The following is a 6,853-nucleotide window of genomic DNA, read 5'->3' on the forward strand; positions in this document are numbered from 1 at the left end:
TGTTTGCCTGTTGTTTTCCATCTTCCTTTGTCAAGTGTGTTTGTCAAGTGAGTGTTCCTTCCATGACACCATGTACTTGTCTCAGTACCTTTGATGTTCTTGGTTCTTCATCATGCAATTTTTTTTGGCTGTCCTTTTCAGTGTTCCTATCCCTCTCCCACTTTCGCATTATGGGGAGGTTTATCCTATTGGTTCTAATGCTTCCATGGTTCGATTGATCAGCTCTTTAGGCTTTGGTTTCTATGCCATTTGTATCTTCGAGTTCAATTGTTTGCCTTGTTTGCCTTCTAATTCAAGTAGTGTCATTTGAGGGCACTCATGCAAATTACAGTCTTCTCTACCTAGTCATGTTCTATTTCAGTGGAGGTTCTTCAGATCAACAGTTATTCATCAACAAAGTTTGCAGGTTCTTCATGCTTCAATGGTATTCTTTTCCATCTCTTTTTGGAGTAGAGTTTTGTTCCCATGTGGTTTTCTCTATGGTTTTCTCTATTTCTCCAGTTCATAGAGATTTCATTGTATTTGGGTACCTGATCAGGCCTTGTTGCCGGGACCCATCTTTATTGCTTTCAGTAGCTGTTCTAGGTTTTAGCTTCTCCCTAAGTCTAGCTTAAGGGGGGGTGTTAGAGTATTTGGGTATTTGCTTGATTAATTAAACATTATTTGTTTAATTATTTAAGTTCCCTTTATCTCTTTTACACTTAAGCTAACTTTAGGTGCATATAATTAATTATTTTAATTAATTATTATGTGCAAACCTAGGTTTTCCCTTTTAGGGTTTCTTGACCTATTAAAGGTTGAGTTCTTTCTTTTCATTGTATGAAGAAGGATTATTATTGACAATACATTTTGGAGATTATTGAGCTCTCATCTTTTGGAGCATATTTTTCTTGTGTATTCTTTCCTTCTATGATTTTCTTTATTGCTTCTCCTTGTAACAGGTTTTTTAGCTTGTAGAGATTATTTAGGCTCCTGTGGTGTTGTATTACTTCAAACTCAGTAGCTTAGAGTTACCCTGTTAAAGGATTTACAACAAGCCGGTTAGGGCTACCCTGTTAAGGGATTTTCCAACTGTTGAGGTGGTTAGAGATCAACAGGTATTACTATGATTTGGTAATAGCACTCAATGCCAATGCAGATCCGCTTAATCTCCTCTACTCCTTCTGCACTTACACTCTTCAGGTATCACTTCTCTCCTTTTGGTCTGGCAAGAAACATGTATCCTTTATCTTGGATACTCACACACAACTTTTGCCAACAACCCTAGAAAGAGTCACATCATCGACCTTATAGAAAATAGTTAGGTCGGAAGCATAAACCCTAAACCTTGAACCTAATAGGTTAAGGAAATCAAATGGTTCAATCCTGACCATTGAGCATACTACATTAATCTCCATCGTTCATTTTCCACCGTTTCCATGGCGGTTGATAACCCATTACACGTTATTGCCATTTTACAGTCTTCTCATATTCCCAAGGTAGATAGGCAAGATCTTCTTCATGCACAATCCTTCATGTACACAAGGCTTACATGGCAACACAATCTTGTTCATTGTTATCATACTAACTCATCGCACAAAGTCACCAGTTGGGCCACATAGGCTTGAAGCACTTCAACCGGAAACCCTAAAGTTGAGACTACAAACCGGTTGTCATTCAACGCTTCTGTGTGCTGGTTCCCATAACCATATGCCAGTTCACCTTTGAACAAGCACACCGCTTCACTTTGGCACAAATGTCGGTTCATAGTGTTATACCAGTTCTCACATATGCCGGTTCACACCTCTGCAACATATTGACATCAATGACAACATACAATGTCATTATGTCCTCATACCGGTTCACATAATGCCAACAAAAATTTCCTAGCTGGCCACTTATCCACATTAGTTACTGCAAAGAAAATAGCAATGTCTTGGCGTCTTTTATTTTCAAGCTCAAGGGCTTCAATCATGGCATCGTTAGGAAAGATAGAGAAAGTACAAGGAGACAAGGTAGGGTCCTTACCTCATCCTCCATCTCCACCATTGAGGCCTGCAGATGAAGCACTTACCAGAGAGAACTTGGCCTCTCATGAGACCTGCACGACGTCACCAATGATGGTATCTTGGAATGATTTACCCAGAATTTCTTCCTCCATGACTTTAAAGAAGGGCACATGGGTCATGTTCGGCCCATTAACCTCCGCCCCCATCGAGCATTAACTGCTCCTGTCTCCACTCATACCTGGAATAACTACACCTGCAGCGCGCTGAGAGCCTCGACAATAGGTCAGAAACAAAAAAGGATAGAAGAAGAGGTGCTTACCACCGTGGAGGAGGTCTTACCCCTCCACACACAAGAGTGAGAATCCTGATGCCAGGATCGCGAGGGGTCCACATCAACCCTAGTTGCAGAGCCTTGTTTTTAGATCGCCCATCCTTATTCATTTTATTTAATATATTAAGGATTGAAAATATAAAAAATTATAATTGATAAGATCATTTTTTATTGTAGTTACATTTTATATAATTTAATATTTTATAGTTTTGGATGGAACTAGCATGATGATGTTATGTTTAAGATTTATAATTTTTGATACATCATGTATTTTTGTTGGATTTCATGTATTTTTTTAGTATGAAATTGATATTCTTTTATTTTTAATACATATATCTAATATTATTAGTACCTTTATTTTTGCATTCACTTAAGCATAATTAATTGATTTTTTGCACCAATCAAAAGCGATTATTATTTTCTTTTTCAAAATAAACTTGATTTTTATAAAGTTGAGATTTATAATTTTAAACTAGAAATTATTTATCTACAATATGATTGGATGAAAATTTCTAGTGTTGTAGAAGCAAATTTTATAAGAATGATAGATTTTATAGACTTTTCTTAGATTTCTTTATATTTTAAAAATGAATGTTTATTTTTTATAGCTTTTTTCATTTTTAATTGATAATCTTGTAAATAAAGTTATTTTGGTATAAATATTAATGATTTTTTATTATTTTTGAAAATATAGGTAATAAAATTGGGATTTTATGAAGCATAATAGTGGCACTCAAATGTCAACCAAACATGATTTAGATTATACCATTTGAAAAAAGGAAATCTTAAATAAATTATACCTTCCAAAGGGTTTTTTTAGAAGAATTCATTTGTTGAGTGGTCAAAGTTAATTTATGTTGGGTTTATGTGTTTCATCAAAGTAATTCATGTTTTCTTTCAACAATAAAGGTTGTACAACACAAACTTTATCTTGACTCTAAACTACTTTTCATCCAAAACTATTATATGTACAATAATGAGTATAAATAAAAGTATATTATATATTTCAATGTGAACTCCGTGTGGACCAGATTTTATTCCTTATGATAATTGTTTGATACCATAATAGGTTCAATTCCCTATGATAATTCTTTGATTCCATAATAGGTTCAACCTCAGTCTGATGCATAAACTAAAACTCCATAGACCATGTTGTAGAGCAAATAAATAGTCAAGTTCTAATGGGATTCACTTTGTCCATTGACATTGTTTGCTAGGGAATTTAATTAATTAGAACATCAACAATTTGACAATATTTTATTTCTTGTAAATAAGGGTGTGAAATATTTTGGAGCTAAATAAAATCTTTATCAAGTATAGGTGATTTGGTGTCCATGACTTTAGCCTTTACTTATAGATTTTTACATAAATTTTAATATTTATTCAATATGGTATTACTTATATTTTAAAGAACAAGAAAAGGCATATTGAAAAGAGAAAATATTATCATATTTTGACCTTGGATTCAACATGATAGTTTATTACAAAGAATGATCATTCATGTAATTAGTTTTATGCTTTCATATAATTAGTGATTAATAGTTGTTAATAAATAAATTTATATGATTATTTCTTATTAAGGTATTCAAGATCCACAATTCATGGGAATTATTAGTTATGCAAGACAATTGAAGTTATCTTAATTATCTATATCTACTAATTGTATTTAGTTATCAATAGTCAATATTTCAGTGTAATGCTAATAATCAATTTTCATGAGACATTCTCATCCATCAAGATTAAAACAAAATCTCTCCTTCCTACAACCAATAATTTGATGCAAACAAGTGTAACCTTGATATATATTTTTTCCATCATAAGCATGTTAGGAAGATAAATACCCCTTTTGTGGTGTTATATGATATGAGAAACATGAGTTAATTGAACAAATCTCTCTCTCTCTCTCTCTCTCTCTCTCTCTCTCTCTCTCTCTCTCTACATATTTTTCTCTCCATCTCCCTCTCTATCTCTATATTCCTCTATATTTCCATAGCTCTCACTCATTTTCCCTCCCTATCTCTACCTCTTTATCTCTCTCCCCTCTTTCTATCTCTACAACTCTCTCTATATCCCCCTATCTACTCTTTGTATATCAATTTCTATATCTTTATCTTTCTATCTCTCCGTCTCTCCCTCATTCATCATTTCTCTCTTTCTATCTCTATTTCCCCCCCCCCCCCCTCTCTCTCTCTCTCTCTCTCTCTCTCTCTCTCTCTCTCTCTCTCTCTCTCTCTCTCTCTCAACCCCTCTATTTTTCCAGAGTTGCATCTATTTCTCCTTTCTATCTCCATCTCTCCCTCTTCTACCTATCCCCTTATCACTCCTTTCTATATTTCTCTATGGCCAAGGAATTAAATTAAATTTTATCAAATACAAGAGATTTAGTTTTACGGATTTTTATATAAATTTGGATATTTATTCAATACATTATTACTTATATTTAAAGAACAAGAAAATACATATTGAAAAGAAAAAATATTAAAATATTTTGATATTGAATTTAACATTAGAGTTTGTAGGAAAGAAGGATCAATCATGCAATTAATTTTACGGTTTCATATTGTTAGTGATGAATATTTGTTAATAAATAAATTTATATGATTATTTTTTAGTATATCTAAGGTGTTCAAGATCCACAATTTATAAGCATTTTATTCATGCAAGGTGATTGAAGCTATCTTAAACATCCATATCTACAAAGTGCATTTAGTTGTCATTGGTCAGTGTTTGAGTGTAATTGTAATAATTATGTTCCATGAGACATTCTCATCCATTGAGATTAAAACACAATTGTACCTTCCTACAACCAACAATATGATGCAAACTTTTTCCACCTAGATATATTTCTCCTCCATCATAAGCTTGGTAGGAAGATACACTAATACATTTGGACTAGATTTTCGACTTAGCTTTCTGATGGAGAAGGTATATTGTGGCCAAATTTGATTTTTTTTTTAAAAATGCCCGCATTCATCGTAATTCTGATGGAAACTACCCATTTGATTTCAACGAAGAAGGCATTAGCAATGAGAATTTTCTTTTTTTCAAAAAAGTTCTCGAGTTCGTTGTAATTCTGACAACAACGGCCATTACAAAATAAAAAAAGAGGCGGGGAATTGATTTGTGAATTGCAATCCCACATAGGCATCCGTGGTGACTTCAACCGCCAAGAACATCAAACCCGAATCGAAGGAAATCCCATGCAAGAGGTAGATTCAAATTGCCCTAGTTTTTAATTTCATGTTGCAAAAAATATACATTTGGTGGTTAATTATCATAGTTTAATCTCGTAAAACCATAGAATTGTGATTGAGGAGTGAGCGTTCAATTTTGTATCAGCAATCCCTTCCTCTTGTATACGCACATGTTGATTGTTCACATGAGATCACATCTCTTTGCAGCATTGTATCAAACAATTCACGAGCATTGTCCATGTTTCCATATTTTGCATTCATGTCAAGTAGGGCATTTGCAAGTACAACACCTAACAAAATTCCTCTATTCGTTATGCTTTGATGGATGTCCATACCCTGTTTCAAAGCTCCCATTTTTGCACAGGCAGGGAGGATGTTGGCAAAGGTTGTGGAATTTGGCTTTATGCCTTCCAATTTCATTTGCTTGAAAGTGTCTAAAGCCTTTTCAACAAATCCATTTGTGCATATCCAGCAATCGTTGTAGTCCATGAGACAACATTTTTTTTAGGCATTCTATCAAATAGTTCATGTGCCTTGTCTATGCTTCCACATTTTGCATACATGTCTACCAAGGCAGTTACAACTACAACATCTGACAAAATTTCTCTATCCTTTATGCTTCGATGAATGTCCATACCCTGTTCCAAATCTCCCATTTTGGCACAGGCAAGGAGGATAGTAGCAATGGTCATGGAATTTGGCTTTACACCTGCCGATTGCATTTGCTTGAAAGTTTCTAAAGCCTTCTCAACAAATCCATTTTGTGCAGTTGCAACTACATCTAACAAAATTCCTATATCTTTTGTGCTTTGATGGATGTCCATACCCTGTTCCAAAGCTCCCATTTTGGCATAGGCTGGGAGTAGGCTGGCAAACGTAACTAAAGAAATGCAATGATCAGCTCCAAAGACATCAAACCACTACTAACAAAACCAAGAGTCTAAAATATGACAGGGAATAGTGTGAGTTGTCCTGAAATAAAATATTTTATTTTCAATTTCAACTAAAACATAATTACTCAGCCATTTAATGTTATTAATAAGTGTTTAATTTATGAAAGAGATAAATGGTTGGCCACGAGTACATGAGTTACTAAATGCACACAAATAAGTGAACTTGATATTCAAAACTATCTACAATGAATTCAATTCTTGTCCATTAGTCATTTATGTTTGCAATAAGCATCTTTCTTTGTTTTTCTTAATCTTTATTCATAGTTATGTGCATATTTCATATTCTATAATTAGGATATCAATTGCTATGGCTGAACACTAGCATGATGTTTGTGTTGTGGTATAGATGCGTGGAAACATAATTATGGGATTGTTATATTATAGAGA

This window comes from Cryptomeria japonica, chromosome 6 (assembly GCF_030272615.1).
Source record: "Cryptomeria japonica chromosome 6, Sugi_1.0, whole genome shotgun sequence".
NCBI lineage: Eukaryota > Viridiplantae > Streptophyta > Pinopsida > Cupressales > Cupressaceae > Cryptomeria > Cryptomeria japonica.